General features: G+C 32.5%; 1 protein-coding gene across 29 annotated transcripts in view; it reads left to right on the top strand.

Annotated features, from left to right (window-relative positions):
- The window catches only part of Zbtb20 (zinc finger and BTB domain containing 20), an 865,938-nt gene that overhangs the window by 115,707 nt on the left and 730,800 nt on the right, over positions 1–19,431 (top strand). The gene's annotated exons all lie outside the window — the stretch shown is intronic.

Here is a 19,431-nt window from a genome sequence, read left to right as displayed (position 1 = left end):
GTGGTTTTGGTTTGCCTTTCTCCAATGGCCAGAAATGTTGAACATTTTTTCATATATTTATCTACTACGTGTACTTCTTCTGAGTAATGTCTATTCATTTCAGTTGGTCATTTTTTGATTGGGTCTTTTAATTTTTGGAGGGGTCTAAATTCTTTTGAGTTCTTTGTATATTCTAGATATTAGTCCTCTATTCAAGGAATAGCTCGGAAAATTTTTTCCCATTCTGTAGGTTTTCTCTTCACTCTGTTGGTTGTTTCCTGTATCCTTTGTTATAAGTTGGATATTATTTTCTCCATTATATTAATGTAAGAGTGAAGAAAAAGTTTCAGATAACCAGATAGTTTAACTAATTTCTCATAGTGAATTCTTGCTATCTTTTGCCAATATAGAGAATTAATCCACACTCAGTGGCCTAAAACAACCAACATTCATTCTATTTCTGTGGGTCAGGAATTCAGGAGCTATTTGACTACATAGCTCTAGCTCAGAAGGTTTTACAGGTAGTGGTACAGTAAAGAAATTGGCCAGGGGACATACTTGCCAGATGGCTTACTCATTGTTTTTGGTAGGTAATCTCAGTTCCTTGTTGACTGTTGGCGGGGGTGGGTGTGGGTAGAGGGAGAGAGAGATTGAAAGAAGGCCGCAAAAGTTTGTGACAATTTAAAAATAACTCTGTGTTTATATATATTAGTGATAAAGAAGGAAGTTCAAAAAACTGGGCTCTAGATTGTATTCATAGCTCTGGTCTCAGAGAAAACCAATGGAATGTTGTGTGTCCTCAGGAAAACATAAACTCCAGTAAAAGATCTTAGGAATACACGATTTCAGACCTGAGATTGGAGATGTTCAACGTACATAAATATGAGAACTGGGACAAGTTGTCAGTATAACAAGTTCTACATTTTTCTGGTGCCTATATGTGTAATACTTATTATGAATAGTATAAAGTGCTAAGAAAAATGAATATGATTATTTTATTTTTAGGAATAGTTGTAGGAATGTTAATACTGTTGTTCCCTTTGGGAGGTAACTTGGGAGACATTCTTAGTTTTTTGTTTGTCTTAGGATATTTATGAATCAGAATGTCAAATCAACCAGTTTTGAATTGTCCAAGTTGTTTTTGCTTGCGTGATAATGTAACATTAAATATCACTCCTTTTTGGCAAGTAATTCATTGTGCCTTGTCAACTTTGATTTCAGCTGTGTAAATTTGGCCTACAGAGACTAAAAATAGATCACTGTAGTGTTCTAATGGAACACTTGACTGGGGAAAGGATTTGCGTTTGTGTCCTAATGTGGCTATGGAATAATTGCAAAAACTGAGATAATTCATATAATCTTTCTGGATTTTGTTTGTTTGAGACACCACCTTGCTATGTAGCCCAGGTTGCCCTTGAATTCTTGGTGATCTTCCTGCCTCAGTCTCCCAAGTGCTGGGATTACAGGTGTGCACCACCACACCCAGCCCCATATAATCTCTCTGAACCTAAATTCTTCATTTGTAAGTCCAGGAAGTTTTTTTGAAAGGCTCAAGCTCATAAATGTGTTGTGATTTATACTGTTGAATTTAAATAAACACAGTTTAAGGAATAATTTATACTAAATGACTATTGGATATTTCCACTCTTCCTTTGAAAGACAAATGAAAAAGAACAACTTATTTTGAGAGGTGAAACAGTGCCTTATATTGCTCAGTATGAACAGATCCTTTCTTATTTTTATCATATTAAGAATATTTTCCTTCACAGCTTTATAGTTTGTTTCTTCACTAGTTGATTCATAGCTTTCTGTCTTGGATATGTGAAGAACATTGTATATTTCAATACCTGATGTGAAAATTCTGAATATTTAATATTGCAAAGCATATATTGACTAAGGGGAAACCATGGGTTATGGTTTTGCCTACAGAGTAAAGAAGTAATTTAAGAAATTGCAGTATGAAAGCTCAGTTTAATTAAAATTGTAATCATTTTTAGTTTACAGGAAAAAGTTCTTTTTTTAAGTATGGTGACACACAGACCACAAATTAACAAAAATAAAACTTTGCAACATATCCCAATAATGATACATTGTGTTAGTCTTTTTTTCTATTTGTTTTTATTAGTATTATCATATTTTATCTCTTAGAAATTTGGATAAAAATTTAAGTATAATAGAATGATTCACAGATTATTGAGGTAATGTAAATAGAGAGAAAAAAATTCTCAACTTTATGGAAATTCTTGAAGTATAGAATGACTACATTTCATAATTACTACAATTAAAGTTATGGTGAAATATGTGTAACCCATCAATGAATTTAAGTTACTGTAAGCATGACTAATTCATACGAATTTGACCATATATAGTCACTAAAAAATAAATATAATTATTGGGCAAATACTCTTGATAACTGTTTCAGAGAAATGAGCCCACACTGAGAGATGAGAGACATGGTTGGCTTCCATCTTTGTTTACTTCTCTTGTGAAGATTTTGCCATTCTTAATGATTCAGATATTGAGGATAATTTTAAAGAGATATAGAATGATACTTAAAACCAATCCAACTATTTCTTAAGGGGCACAAGTAAAAGAAAAATAAAAGCGAACAAAAAATAGTTCTAATGATGAAGGAAAAGAAAGCTTTATTGGGATAATAGAAGGCATATTGTCTACAAAGTGCTAAACCTTTTAAAAAATATATCAAATATTTTAGTGTTTCTTTTGTTTGATTTCACATTAAAATGATATTGGCCTTGTTTTATACTTTCTTGAAAAAGGAGCTAAAATGATTACCCACGTAAGATAAACTTGGGCAGAATTTTCAGCATTCTGATTACTCTTTACTATGGATTTTATTATATAAGATGAATTACTCAAGAGATTGACTACAAAGATTTTAGAAATTAAAACTAAAGAAAGTTATTAATAGTAAATAAAGCAATTTAAATAACAGTGTTTCCAGTAGTGAGATTCTGAATAATTTGGTTTTCCAAATTTACTCTCTCTCTCTCTCTCTCTCTCTCTCTCTCTATCCTTTTGCTTTTCCTAAGTTTCCCAATAAAGGGTTTATAGTTGTAGAGTACAAGTTAAATATATTTCAAAATTATAATGAAATTCAGTAATTTAAATTCACAAATCTTTAAGTCTTTAAATGAGAAGAAAGAAAACTTGACAAGATTCTTCTCTAAATAGCAAATTTGTCTTTTACTTAAATGAAGGATGATAAATTTCCATTTATTAGTTCAACGTGATTCTAATCTGTTTTCTTCAACTACATATTTCTTTAACTACACAAGAAACATCTGTGGGCTAGGCGCTTTCATCTTTAGGAAGCTTTAGTTTTATCAAATGCTGGTTAAGCCTCATCAATTAACAGTGCACTAATTCTAGCTTTATGATATTTGAAAAAAGAATTTGCTGAAATTTGTCTTGTGAAAAAAGAAGTTTGTGAAAAAACATATTGATATTGTGGCAAGCATTGTTAAAATAATTTCTAACCAGATTAGGAGAACAAACTATCCTTAAGGTATTACTTTGGAATCATTAAATCTCTTCTAATAATTATTAAGCAACTCTGTTTAGCCTACATGCTCACTTAAGAAAATGTTTTAAGCTTAGTCCTAGTTCCTGCTAGCTTTAATTTGCTGACTTCTAAACTACCATTCATCTGCCTAAATTCATCACTTCCTCAGTGAAATCTTCCTATGCATATGAAAAATTCTTTTTTTAAATGGTAACATAGAATGTCATTTTTTCTCTCTGAAGTTCTCTCAATTAATAGTTGTACAACAGTGTTTGTGACAATTATTGTCTGGCTCTCATTAGGTATTAATTATGTAAAAACAGGGATTGTTTGTGGGGCTTTTTTTTCCTGGTACTGGGGATCAAACTCAGGACCTTGCTCTTGTGAGGCAGGTGTGGCACCACTGAGCTAAATCCCCGACCCTTTTTCTGTTTTTATTGTTAGCATCAGAACTAACATACTATCCAGAACATAATATAATCATAATATTTATTGAAATATTATCTGAATGCTGAATGAATTATTGAATCATATGCCCAGAAGAAATTTGCACAAAATAACCTCAAGTGGAAAGCTTTTTCATCATAAAATTTCAATCAAATAAATCTTTAGAAGCCACCAGTATGGAATTTTTGAGTATTAGCACAAGGTTTATACTTGAAATTAAAGCATGTGTTTGAAAATAGTAATTCATCATTTAAAATATAATGTTCTGTAATCATATCTTGCTGTGATTTAGGACTTGAGCTTATAGTAGCTTTTAAATTATTGTTCTATTGTTATTTTGTGTAGATTAAACTATATAGTTGCATTCTAGTCATAAGTGCATATCATATTAATCATAGCCTTTAATCAGATCTGGAAGCCATAAATAAAACATTTTTGTTGAAGCTTTCCCTAACTTTACATACCAAGTAGCCTGTGTTTATGAAATGATAAATGTGTCACTACATATGGAAGGCATTATAGGAAGTCAGTTAAAAGTCAAATTACATGATGTGTGGAGACCAATAATGGGATATATCCTATAGACCAATAAAAGGATATATTCTCAAGGAATCTTAACTTGTGTTATGGCTTGTATCTAGATGTGGGCTTTTTGGAGGTGGCTGGATCTAGAGTTTGTGAATGTGGGTTAAGGGTGTAATACTGGGATTAAGAGTGTGTAATAATGGATTAGTCCACTAATTGGTTTATCATAGTGCAGGGTGTGGGTAATGGGAAGCCCTACCCTGAGCATGGATGGCACCACCCAAAAGGCTTGTAGCTTGAATGGAATAAAAGGGAAAGAAAGGCTTGTTGCTGCTTGGTGCTTCCTGTTTGCCTTGGTGTGGAGTGTTTCTCCTCTGCCCTTGTCCCTGTGCCTTGCCACTCTGCCTTAGAGTCAGTCTAATATAGACAGAAATCTCCACAAAATATGAGCCGAAATAAACTTTTCCTTCTTTGTGGGTGTTGGGTGTTTTGTCTCAGTGATAAAAGATGTAATGAGGACACCTTTTTAAACTGTTTTTATGTAAGAATGTTGAATAATGTAATACTAGGTTTAGTTCTAACAGGTGAAGTAAGCTTAATTTATTCATTTACTCATTTAATCATATATGCATCAAATTCCATATATGCCTCAAAATAAGGTGGCTGTAATCATATGTCGATGGATAGCTTATGTATTATAAAAAGTTTTGGGGGAGCTTTAGCTACAGTAGATAAGCATTTACTTATTAAACTTACTCATTTAGTAATAAATGCATAATTAAAACTATGTAAAATAATATTTTAATTTATTAACATTATTTTCCTATTCTAACCCTAAAGTGATTTTATTTACATTCTTCACATATTTTAAAAATTAGTACTTTAAAGTCTTTTGAAATATATTGTTTCAGTTTTACCTAAATTTTTTCAATTTTAACATGTTTTGAATCCATTTCTCAGTTTATCATTTAAAATATCACAAGATATGATACTGTTTGCATAACACTAGTATGTGACAGGTTCATGTGGCTGCAGACAGTGCAGTATGGTGATGTAAGTCTGCGTACAGTGCAGTATGCCCAGTGAAAATGTGTGTACAGTACTGAGGAAGATGAAGTTGTAGAGGTGAGGTGAACATGCATGAATTACTGTAAATCCTTTTAAAGATAGAAGTCTTTAATAATAGTGTTTTGTAGATCACCTGAAATTATTAAGACAAATGTTAAAGAATTTCTCTTATTAATGTAAATAAAAATTCAAAATAATCTTATCTTTATAAACAAAGGACAAATCTTTGGTTTCATTTCTGTGTGTATGAAGAAAGACTGATGGATGACCTTTCATAGTAGTCCTTACATAAACTTTGTGAGAGTAGAAATTGTGGATTTAATTGTGCAGCTTATGGTTGCTTTGAAATGTACACAGTAATAATCACCTCAATATTTGTTTTAATTCAGCCAAGATTATTTATCTTACCTGAAATGACAGACACTTCTGTTGAAATATTATTATGATTATGACTTACCAGTATAAATCATTTGGACCCAAAGCCTTGACTTTGGCATAAGATTTAAACTACATTAAATAAGCTTGGCTTAGATATTCTCAAAATGAGATGCTTCACAAGCTTCTGTAGGATCTTTCCTATTGGCCAAATCACTTCAGGAATAGAAAGCTTTATGTGTGTGAGTATGTGCCCCAAATAAGAACAGAATTGGTATTTGATATAGAAAATATAATCAGCCTTTAATAATCATTAGTTTTATTAAAACAGCAGGATCATACTATCTCTGGCATCAAGGAATTGTCACAATTCCAGGTTACTGTGTAAGACAGCAAGCGCCTTAAACACTTACTTTCATTATACCTCAAGTTACTTTACTATAGAGAAGTTATTCAGCAAGAGTTATATCATAAAACTGTTTTGTGTTGAGTAAATTGTGGCAACATTCAAATACAGCTTTGATTCCATGTGTTTCTGAGTGTTTCTTTCAAAGTATAATTTCAAGCATTCCAGAAAACATTCAGAATTTAGTAAGTACAGAAATATCATAGTGTGTACTTTGGACAACATTTATTTTTTTTTTGGTATTGGGGATTGAACTCGGGACTTGCGCTTTCAAGGCAGGTGGCGGCACCACTGAGCTAAATCCTTGGCCTTGGATTACATTTTTTAAAAGTAAATTTTGCAACATCCATAGATGTTGCAAGGGCAGAGAAGGTATCTTTTCCAAGCCATATTTGCCCTGCTCACAAGCCTGTGGAACACCCAAATTGGGACAGAATTATCCAGTGTTTTGGAAGAGAACCCTTTATACTGTCTACACCTTTAATGAGTGGAAATGAAACTGTTTCCATTTCAGGATTATTATTGCAGTAAAAAAAAGATGAACTGACTGAAAGGTGATACAATGGGAGAGAAGAAAAGTACCTATTGGTTTTGACAGAACCTATGTTATATCTACAACCTTCATCTTTCTTGGGTCTACCTTCAGACTTTCCTAGAACTCTCATTTTGTAATATGATTAAAGAATTTGTGCTACTAGACAATTGTACATCAATATCAGAAGGGGGAGGATTACCATCAAGATTTGTATCTTAAAGTGTCACATACTTACATGAGTTTTCCATAATATAATGAGGCTTTAGGAAGAAAACCTACCATGGTATTTTGTTTTGTTTATTTGTTTGAACTACTGCTCCATGAATATTCTTTTCAGATGCTAGCCATGCCATTTTATATCAAGGAAACAAACATTTATATATGATTACACTGTGCATCTAAGTTTTATTACCCAGGAGATCCATTGAATATGATTATGGCTGTTATTTTCTTTTATAATGTTTTATAATAAGGTATTTGGGATGTTTTGCAGTTACAGATGAGGGTGAAGAGGATTGTTTATGGTGTGATTGGCTTACTATTCTCGAATGTTTCTTAATTAAACAGCTTTCTTATTTGTAATAAGATCTACCTCTGCTGTATTACCTGTTTTAATTCAAATTTCTGGTTTTTATCCTTTACAACAGTACTTCTCTAATTGTTGCCTGTGGCCCTGGCAATTTAGCAAGAACTCCATGACTTTGGTAGCTTTAAAGAAAAACAGTGACATAATTTTGTTCATATTTAACAATATTAAAATATGAGAAAAATGTGTTCTCACAAGCTTTTATACTTAAAAGTTCACATATATTTGAACACATATGCAAAGACTTTATCTCAACCAATAGTCAGCTAACAGGATATGATATATGGTGTGTGTCTCGGCTAATATATTTTGACATAATGTACAAATTGTGTGTATCATTCAAGTTTGCATTATTCATTAATGCTTTCTATTATATTCCCAGTTCACAAAAAAGTGCATCTATAGCTTAAAATATATATTTATTGAAATAGAAAAGTGTTGGTGAAATGTTAAGTAATTAAGAATATTATTAGTAAAAATAGTGAATAGTATTCTGAAGCAATAAAATGTACATTTAATATTGTACTGGGTAAAGTGAACATGCAATATGAGGATTGCATACATGAAGTTTAAAAACTACATTCAGCCCATTGATAAATACCAGTGGTACTCTTGCCTTCTAGTGCCTTTGTGTTTGTTGCCTTTTCTTAAACATTGTCAAATAATCAGAGGAAGCTGTTGAAACATTTTTGATCATTTTTAAAGCTTTCTGGTATGCATAGATGATTTTTGCAGCCAAGGATGAAAAGATAACTACAAAGGCTTTATTTGGAGATGTATTTCTCAGCAAAACTCAATACAAGTGATATACAAGATTCCTTCAAGGGCCGGGGATTTAGTTCAGTGGTTCCAGCACATGCCTTGCGAGCGCAAGGTCCCAAGTTCAATCCCCGGTACCCGCCCCGCAAAAAAATATCTTCCTTGCTATTACCTATCTTTGGGGCTGGGGATTTAGCTCAGTGGTGCCGCTGCCTGCCTCGCAAGCACAAGGTCCGGAGTTCAATCCAAAAAAAAAAAAAGATTCCTACAAACCTGGGACCTCAACCTCAAAGGTAATGACTAATGTTCAGAGAGAAAGCAGAAGAATTGATAAAATGTCTTTATCACACTGTATTTTTGTATTTTGCATCATACTGACACATCACACTATGGAATAATAGATATCATCTAATGAATGTGCTAGTCAGAATTAAATTTTAAGTTGGAGGGCCTAAATCAACTCTTAGCATTTCTATGACCATCTGAGGGAGAAGTGTTTACTGACTTTATTCTGTTTATCAGTAAAATCCCATACACTACAATAAATATTTATTTTTTAAATAATTATTTTCAGAGTTATAATGATGAAAGGAAAAATGTCTTTGTGACAGTTTAAAGAACCAGCCTTGCCTGTAATAAGGGAAAGGGGGCTGTTATCTGAGTAACTATGGTTTTCTTCATAAACTACATTGGCAAGTATGAATGAGGGTTGGGAGAAATAATATTTCTTTTTAAAACTTACAATGTCTATTCCTGTCTTGCTGTTCCTATAATTTCATGTAGCCTCATCCCCTGACACATATATTTAAGAAACCTCAACTTATTACATTAAAGTCAAAATGATTCTTTTAGTTGAGGATAAGTTTGGAGAATTTCATTATTTTGTTAAAGTACAAACTAGTAAAAATGACTCTGTGATTTCCGAGAACTTTGCTCTTACCCATCATTTAATGGTTATTTATTTTGGGTGTAAGGAATCAATGCTACATTATTAAACCTATTTCCAAACAGTATTCAGGTACAGAACATGAAGAAATGCTTTTTGTTCTTACGGCTTTATATGGAACGAATGAATGCCAAAGAATAGATTAGGAGCCCTTGTCTGTCCATGTTACAAGCTTAAACCTTCATTTTTTAAGATTTGAATATGTCAAGATAGTTGCCTTATCCTCTGATGTATATTGAAGAGAACTTTTCATAACTCTGGGTCAACTTTTATTGCAGTTTCCAGAACTCCCATCTCTAATTTGTTAAGTAATTTCAAAGATCTATACTTAATAAATCATAATTTTCTGATGCAGTAGAAACAAAGTTGGAAAACATTTTTCTGGCTAAAAATTTTACCTGGTTCATACAGGTATTTGGTTCATACAACATATCATTGAGGTAGATAAAGATAATGAAACACTACAGGTAATTGCATCTTTCCAGCTAAAATTGTTACAACATGTTTGTTGAGCTTTCAAGTGATCTAACAGATACTAACAGTTTGAATAACAGTCTTAGGGTGGTAAAATATAAGAAGAGAGACGCAGTAAAGAAAAAGATTCGTAGTCAAATTAGAATTTAGGAAAAGAATATGGAAGTGCCAGAGAAGCAAAATATGTACTCCAAGATTTTCCCCTAGTTTGTGAGAGGGAAGTTAAATATTGTACCATATTCATACTTCCTTCTCCTTTTTAGTTTGTCCTATTTTAAAGCCCCTCCATACTGGCAATTTTCTGGAGAACTTTGTAACACCATGAATTCGACTGGATTGATTACATTTGGTTGCTTTTCAGTTTTTTTCCTTTCAAGTAAATGTAAGGTCAGTGTACGTGATATCAGTAGACAAATTTCTCTACAAATTAGCTTTGTACTTTTTGATGCATGTAACTTTTAATTCAAGTGAAAAATGTAACTTTACTATCATAAAATGATGTATATTTATTGTAGAAAATTCAGCCTTTTCAAATTATATAGACAAAATAGCTTTCTTAATATTTTATATATACCTATAAAGTATGTCTACATTTATATACATGTAAATATGATCATATACCTTTTTATTTCATTGGAACTAGACATAAAGAAATGGAAGAATACTGTTCAGGATGGCCAATTTAATGAATGAGGTCCATAAATTCTTCAGGAAATTGTATGTTGTTTCCCACAGAGCCTTTTGTGGTTCTGTGTGTGGCATGAAGATACTTTATTAATGCTACTATCTATTGGGGGAGCCCAAGTATAATTTGCTGCTTCCTTTTCTATTTCTCATAGATGTAGCACATTGCTGGCCAAGGTTGGTGTTTACAGAATGCCCTTCCTTATTCATAGGCATATTTCCCTTCTATAGTACCTATAGGTTCTATCCATGCACAACATCAAGAATTCTAACAGCAACACCACCAAAAAATTTTGATTGCATACTGTGGGCCAGTCACTGTCCTCAATATTTTACAAGCATTATTTTATGTAATTATAATGTCCACACAACTTATTCTGCCCACTTTGGAAATGAAAGAACTGAGATTTAGATAAGATTAAAAGTATCTTATATTCTTGACAGTGTGCTAAAAGGTGTAGCAAAAATGCTGTCTTTTATGCTTTAAAATTGTTATTGCCAATTATGGTTTAATTAGTGTAGGGTAGGACTCTGAAATTGGTTTATTTTAAAAGATGCCCAAGTGATTCTTATGCTTAGTCATGACTGGAATTCATATAGATATTTAGTTTATCTGTCTTTATAAAAATTTCTGTCATTTCTTTCACCTTTCAGATTAACCAGGTATAGTATTATGACTGAGCTACCTTTGACTTTAATCTCTCATTGGAAGTGTGAAACTTGGAAAAAGTATGCTTGGTATCTTTAAGTAAGCTGAATGCTTATATTTATAAAACAAAACCAGTTCTGTGGATTTAGTTTGTTTTTTTTTTATTCACTAGAAAGTAAAAAGGGGTGACCTTAGACAGGCTGGCAGCAAGAATGACATTTCATCTTATGTGTTTTGAAACCTACTGGAGAGTAAATCCTGAAAATAAGAATTTATTAATGCAAGGAAGTTGAAATAGTAGAAGAACAAAGTGTGAAAGAAAATATGGAGTAAATCTTTACATCTCAAAATTCTGCTCTTATGTAGTAGGTGACTTTTTTGTTTCAATTCCTTTTTCTTAAGAATAGTTTGTTAATAGAAGTTATAAACATTATTATTATGAGACTTTATGAGTAGACACAGTATTTTCAGGTTTAAGGCAAGTAAAGAATATGCCATTTCTAGAAACATGCAGCTCAGAAGTGAAAAGCTAGACTTGCTAGGTAGAATGTAATGAAAATTTTCACTAAAGGTACATTATCTGTTAGTTATTTTCTCCCTTTGTGTTAAAACCAACATGTACTTAGATTTAACTTTTGATTTCAACACTTATAATCAAAGATGTTAATGCTCTATCTTCTTTGCATATACTTTTGGTGAGTTGAAAAAACTGAGCATGCTGATAAAGCTTGGAAAAGATAAAGCTCCTTGGTAAAGATCATATGAACGTTTTTCAAATTTGCAAGAAGTAATGAAGTATAGATTCTTCTTTCTGGGTTTAACTGGATCTTAAACCAAATATAGCTTTTAATGTGAAATATGATTTTAGTTTTTAATCTGAACAAGGAAATCTGGAATGCCTTTTGTCCAGGTAGTAGTATATATACTGGATTGAAAACTGGAAGGAAGGTATTAAAAATAAAAATTCAGGAAGGGAAGAGGGAAAGAGAATATTTAATTGTTTTGAAGTATACTCAATAAATGCATTTTTTTTAACTCCAGGAAATATACTAGACACTTGTTTTTAGACTCATTGTTGCACCAATAATTAAGGGTATTTTAAAATCATCCTCCTTTTTTTTAAGACTGACATTATCTCTGTATTTCTCACACTTCAGCTATTAATTTGCAAATGAACTCATCCACTGGAAGATTTCTGCTTGTGGATGTTAACATGTTTTACCTTTTATAAAATGTAAACATGCTTTGAAATTAATTTTTCCTTCATTGATGGCATAAAGTATATTGTAGGATTTTAAGTACTGGGGCATTAAATTTAGCTATAAGGGACTGCTGGTATTGATTCTTTTTCAACTCCCTTAAATATCTCAAATACTGTACTGCTCTACTTGAGACTTCTCCCTTATTCCTAGCTTCATAATGATTCAGTGGCTTGATCTTAGCCTACTTTAGACTGTTTTGGAGATTATCAACTAAGTAGCAAAGACAACACATGAGGTGCTAGATTCTTGCCTTGGGCTAGGGCAGGGAAGGTGGAGATAAAAGGCACATCTCTGGATTTCTAGAATGAACATTTTGAGAAAAGAAGAACTTTTAATTCTCAAATTCTATGCAAAATCATTATAGCTGCTTTCCTTTAGGATCTAGAGGGATACTTTCAACACTGCTAAATACACAGTTTTACCATTGAGTATTTGAACCTCTGTGCCTAATTTTAAAGTTTTGATGACATGGAGTAAACAGAACTAGTTTCTCCATAAGGAAGTTGTAGTCATTTGGAAATTTTTAGTTCCAATATTACAAATGTTTTTTGTTTCTTGTTAATCACTTTTGCCAACAAATTATAAACCTAAACATAAAAATGTGTAGAGCTTCTGTAAATTCCCCAGTAGAACTAAATATTGGTCATGATTTTCTTTATCATGAAAATTTTATCATAATATTCTCAGAAAAGTATATACTGAATAAATCTACATTTCTATTTGTGGCCTGTGCTTTCTCTTCCTGTTTCCCACAGAATGGTATTAGGATGATTTGGTTCTATGATCTCTTTATTTTAACCTTATCCTAATTCTCAATTCCTTTTGAATTTTTTAACATGACAAAGTAAACCAAGGACTGGATTTCTATCTGAGAGTTAAATTTCTGTTTGGGCACTGTCAATTATGAATTGTACCATACAAATGGACAAGTAATTTAATTTTATGGGAACCTCCCTTTCATTCTTGGTTCAGTGTTGATAGTAACATATGCTCATGTGGTTATGTGGGGATCCAGGCAGAGCGGAGAAGGGATGATGAAGATGGAGTGACTTTGAATTTTAGGATTTATAGGCATATATGCATTATTATGTTAAGGCATACGACAACTTCTGCGAGAGAAATATAAAATCCCATTGAGGTGCACTTTAAATTTTATCCAGATATTTTTTCCTCTCTTGAGTTACTTCCCTTTTGCCCAACATGAGCATTACCTCTGTAAAAAATATATATTCCCTTTACAGTAATCTTTTTCATGACAATCAGTCTAAATAGTGCTTACTCCTATAACGAGATTTTTAAATTAAGGGATTATTTAAGTACAAAATATAGGCTCAGAAATAATAACTGTTATTATGATGAATTGGGGATTCTAATGCAGTTAGGCACTTACTAGTTTATCATTGCTGATGCCAATAGTTGGAAGACTTAAGTTCCCCTAAGACATATTTCAAAGCAAAAATTAATATTTGAAAGAAACAAATTCCTCACACTTATGTCTATAAATTTTCTAAAATGCAAATCAAACTATGTCACCACTTTATTTGAAAATATGTTTCCTTTGTGCTGTATGCTGAACTCAAACACCTTATCCTGGCTTATATAGATCTCAGATATTTAATCAAACTTTACTTTCTCAGTCTTATTTTCATTATCCTTTGCCTTACAGTTCTGGGTTAAGAAATTTCTAGCCATTTCTCCTAAATACATATACTTCCATGCCTTTTAAGTATATGATGCTTCTGTCTGAAATAACATTCTCTCCTCTTACTCTCTAGTGAAATCCTATTAATCTAAAGCCCAACTCAAACATTATCTCTCTATGCAGTCTTTTTTTGGTTGTTCTGAGAAAGCTAAACTCTATTCCAGTATGCTCCCTAAGCACAGCCTTCTGGAATAAGACTCAGTACTTTAAAAATGATTATTTGTGTGTACCTACTTCCCGCAGCAGATTTTAAGCATAGTCCTTGTCGTGTTCTCTCTTCTTCTCTTCCATCTTGAAGTTTTTGGCACATACTGGGTTCTGAATAAATGTTCGAGGAATGAATGAATGAATGGTTTAATCAGGGAGTCATTTGACACTGTGCCAGGGCATAGAGAATTTGTTGTAAAAAAGCAATTTATCTTTTATAAATGTCTTTAATATTATTTTTAATTGACCAAAGTTACATGTATTTGTGGTGTACAAACTGATCTTTTGATACATGTATATATTGTGAAATGGTTAAATCAAACTAAATTATTTACCACTTCACATAACTTTTTTGTGTTTATGGTGAAATACTTCTAGCAGTTTTCAAATATACAGTATAATGACTATAGTCACCATGTTGTAAAATTGTTCTCCATAGTATAGTCCCTTGTTTGATCAAAACTTTATATCATTTGACCAACATCTCTCCATTCCCTAATTCCCACCTCAGCCCCTTGTAACCATCATTCAAAAAAGCAACTTTCAAAAAGCAATGGCCATCACATAAATTGCTTATTAAATTTGGAAAATAAACAACTTTTAACTATTTTGTTAATAAAAAGCAGGCAATAATATGTTGGTAACTGCACATTCCAGGTAATATTAGAAAAAATTCACATCTTAACCATATTAAATACTTCAGCTCTGAGCTTTAAAGTGAATCATAGAATCATATGGTAAAAATGTTCTTAAGGGCGATCTAGGCCAACTCTCTTCTTATACATGATGACCTCCAGTCCCCTTATGCTCACTATTGATTGAAGCAAAATATATCATCTGGGATCAATTCTGATGTTTTTATTTACTTAATGTTAAAAATCTGTATCTTGTATTTTCAACCCATTGTTTTAGTATAATCCTTTAAAAGACAGAGTGATCAAGCATTTGGAATATTTCCTATCCCAATTGTTCCCCTGATCCCATAATTACACAACATGTAACATCTTGATAATTTTTATTTGTGTTATGATTGTAGCCTTGAACTCTTCCATGTCGGTTTCTTAGAATATTATAACAGTATTGATCATGTCATCTGACCATCACAGACTTCCTCATTTTAACTACTATTATTCTGTATGCATAGTTTAAAATTAATCTGACTTTTTAGTGCCATATCACACAGTCACTCATATTTACCATACTGATGATGCTATCTCTTGCTATCCATGGATCCAGTAATAGTTCATGAGCTATTTTCTAGTAATGCAAAGAAGCAGTCAGGAAAAAGAGAGTGGATATTTTTTGAAAAGTGGAAATTTATGTGACATACTGATAAACATAGTGGTATGGTTAAAGCTGCCGAGAATATTATGTTTAAATGTTACATTTTTAGTTTCTACTACTTTAAAATTGTAGAAATGTAATAGTACAGTTTTTAGAAATAAAATATAATTTAAAATTTAGTTTTTCAGCATTTTCTCTGACTATAACAAAGATATAGTTTATTAAAACTGATTTTTTTAAAACTTGTGATTTCTATAAAATTGAATGCATTCTTTACATTTAGTGACACACTTGTTTCAGGAAAAATAAGGTTTTATAATAAAATTCAAGAAAATATGATTTATATAGCAAAAAATATATTAAAGCTTTACTGGGCTGAGTAGTTATTTTGACATTAATATGTTATTTTCATTGCTTCTTTGTAAATACTTGATAATTTCTTGAATCAAAATATGGAATATATTTATTAATGTAATTGATTGTATTTCTATTTATTTGTCATTTTTAGTCTATTTAGATTATAATGCCTATATGACCAAGGTAGTTTCATATTGTTTTGTATTTGCTTTTGTAGTGTTCTATGGTGTTATTATACACAAAGAAGTAAGCTTTGTTATTGAGAACTGTTAACTAGTTTTATGAGTATCTTCAGAGTTAAGGGTGTACAGCATTTGCTTTCTTCTTAATAAATGCATTTTGGATTACTATGTGTAGTAGTTAACCCGCCTCAGAGCTTACATAGATTTTCCCTGAGGGTTTTTGACCAAGTAGCGTCATCATACATTGGCTTGAGATTGGAAGTTTAAACCTCCAGAACTTTTCATTTTTATGGATTTGGCCATAATCTGGCAATGTATAGCTATAGGTAGGTACCTGTGACTGTAGGTAGGCACCTGTGTAAAATTTTATTGTCTGAATGACTAATTTTTCTGTAGTTCAGATAACCGGGTTCATTATTTGATCACATATTTCAACTTATTTGGGAAATTTAAAAATTAAAATAGATTTCTTTGCCTTAAAACCGCAAACAATGGATATCTAGTAGATATGTTTATTTTTAAAATACTCAAAGCAAGATTTAAAAGAATAGTGACATCTCAGTACAGTTATGAGTTTTGTCTTTTTCTTTTTAAAGTGACACTTGTATAGCTTTACTAATAAGAGTCCAGAGAATTTTATAAACTAAGCAGTCCCACTCAGATTTTGTTGGCTTGGGTATTTGCATTGGACAGGCAAAGAGACTTTCCCTCCACCATACTCTGCTCTCCTCTTCCAGCTAGTGGGGAAGTGAAGGCAAAGACACTGGCTTCAGAAATGAGTCTCCAGGAAGCCTACTGGAGGCCCTAAAGACTGTATCCAGATGCTTTATTCTGATTCTCCCATCCTGGGTGCTGTGGACGGGAGCCAAGCACCCTGTGAGTCTGGAGGAACATTTGATGGCTGCCTTGGTCCAGGCACAGCTAGACAGAGTGGGAGACAGGGGCAGACAGTGGAGCAAACCAAAAGGTTCAGACTCACATGAGGCTTTCCAGAACCTGGAAAGGGATATAAAGGTGGACCTCAGTTCAAACAGCCTGACAATAGACAATGCTGCAGCAGGTGAGCCCAGGTCTAGCAGCAAAACTGAAAGCTGGGCAGTGGGCTGCCTCACACTGAGCAGAGAAGTTCACCAGGAAATGCTGTCAGGAATTTCTAAAATATACAGTGAGCAGAACAGCCACTCTAGGTGCTTATCAAAAATCTGTGTGTCCTTTAGCATTTAAAGCCTACTCTGTCCTTCAGCAAAGCAGATGAATGGTGAAACACACAGTACATAATTGTTAAGAAAAGAAACTACTTGTTTTCAGTTTAAATACCCAGTTATTTTAAGTAGAGAAATTAAAAATGATCTTGTAAATTTAGCATTTGAGCAAACTTGTACTTAAAAACCGAACTGGGTTTAAGCCATCATTAAGAACATAAACAAAGGGGCTGGGGATTTAGCTCAGTGGTTTCACCACCTGCTGTGCAAGCAAAAGGACCCAAATTTGAACCCTGGTACCAAAAAAAAAAAAAAGAACAAACAAAAAATCAAAAACAGAAATCAGTGAGATACATGTATGACTAGGATCAAATTGGATCTTCAGTAAACTTCTGAAGAAGCTGGTAGCATGAATCTCCCTGTATCATACTGTATGGTTCCTTAAATGGTGTCTGAAATTGGATGTTTAAACACTCCAGCAAGTTCTTGAAGTGTACCCTACCATCCCGTAGAGCTGCCCAGACATACATTGGTGATCAACGTGGCTGGTAACCACTTTCTGCTTTCCTAATTTGTTTTTGTTTTGTTACTTGTTTTGTTTTTTACTCATCTTCACTTATGACTGCTGAAATCTCCTTACTGCAAATGAATTCATCTAACATATTTATACTTCTAAAAAAAATCTATTAGCCTTGGGCCGGGGATTTAGCTCAGTGGTTCTGCCACCTGCCTCCCAAGTGCAAGGACCCAAGTTTGATCCCCTGTACCAAAAAAAAAAATCTATTAGCCTTTTTACAACTCCAGTTGAACTTGAACACATTTTAGTTTCAGATATTTTTACAAGGTGATTTTTATTTTAAACTAAGAACCGTATCCCAGTTTTGTGATAAAATTAGATGTCCTAATAGCTACTTAAAATTCTTTAATTTGGTTTTAGATAGATATGAATCTGTCATCTACTGTCTCACATACTTAATGCTTGTGTTTTTGGTCAGTTTTCTTGATCTCCTGATCTTTGTTTCTGAAATAGGGGAACTTTATTAGAATGTTAAGTGAAATAATTGTGATATTTTATGAAGCTGGACATTATACTTGTCACTGGCTCAAAATTATTAAGGATCATGAACACATATTTGGTCAATCAAATTTGTGTTATTCATTTGAATCACAAATGATCCTCATGTCCCTTACAGTTACTATGTCTACAAGTGATTACTGTGGTTACCATGATGAATCCTCTATATTAAAAAAATACTTTTTTTGTGGTGCAAGGACAAGTAAAAAGTCACAAAGCCTTCCTACTCCTTTCCCCAAGTTTTATTATAATAAAACACAGTTAACATAAAGTTTATCATCTTAATTATTGTTTTAAGTTTAAATTTGTTTTCTCAGATGCAGCATATAGAAACAAAAATTGTACATAATTATGGATTACCACCATCTTAATTTCTGCTATCCAGTTCAGTGGTATTAAGCATATTCACATTGTTCTGAAACTGTCACCAATATCTGTCTCCAGAATTATTTTACTCTTATAAAACAAAACTGAAATTTTATACTTTTAAGTAACAGCTGCTAATTTCTTTTTTCTATCATTGACAACCACACTTCTGTCTCTATTATTTTATTTTATTTTATTTGTTTTGGTACCAGGGATCAAACTTGGGAACTTGTGCTTGCGAGGCAGGCACTGGAACCGCTGAGCTAAATCCTCGGCCCTGTCTATTATTTTAACAACTCTACTGCATACAAAGAGTACCTGTAGTATTTGTCTTTTTGTTTCACTTATTTTACTTAGCAGAATGTATACAAAATTCATTATGTTGTATTATTTGTCAGAATTTACTTCCTTTTATGGCTGAATAATACTCCATTTTATGTAGATATAATATTTTACTTCTTCATCCATGACTACACACCTGGATTGCTTCTATATTTTAGCTATTGTGAATTATTCTCCTTTGAATATGAGTGTAAAAATACCTCCTTGAGACCTTGTTTTCAATTCTCTTGTATGTAGATTCAGAGATGGAATTATTGATTATATTGTAGTTCTATTTTTAATTTTTGAGGACCTGCCATACTGTTTTCTGTAACACTACCATTTTTAATTATCTGCAAAGGTGTACATTACTTCCTCTTTCTCCATATCCCATCTTAAAAGTTGTTATTCATGATTTTGTTTTTCGATATTAAACATCCTAATCCTAATTGTAGCTTTGATTTGCTTTGCTTTGATTTGACTTGTAGCTTTGTCCCACATGATTAGTGATGCT

The sequence above is a fragment of the Heterocephalus glaber genome, unplaced genomic scaffold, assembly GCF_053883595.1.
Source record: "Heterocephalus glaber isolate CG9 unplaced genomic scaffold, H.glaber_assembly_v1.0 deba00000122, whole genome shotgun sequence".
NCBI classification, from domain to species: Eukaryota; Metazoa; Chordata; class Mammalia; order Rodentia; family Bathyergidae; genus Heterocephalus; species Heterocephalus glaber.
The sequence above is the reverse complement of the archived record's forward strand: the minus strand, read 5'-3'. Positions and strand labels throughout refer to the sequence as shown.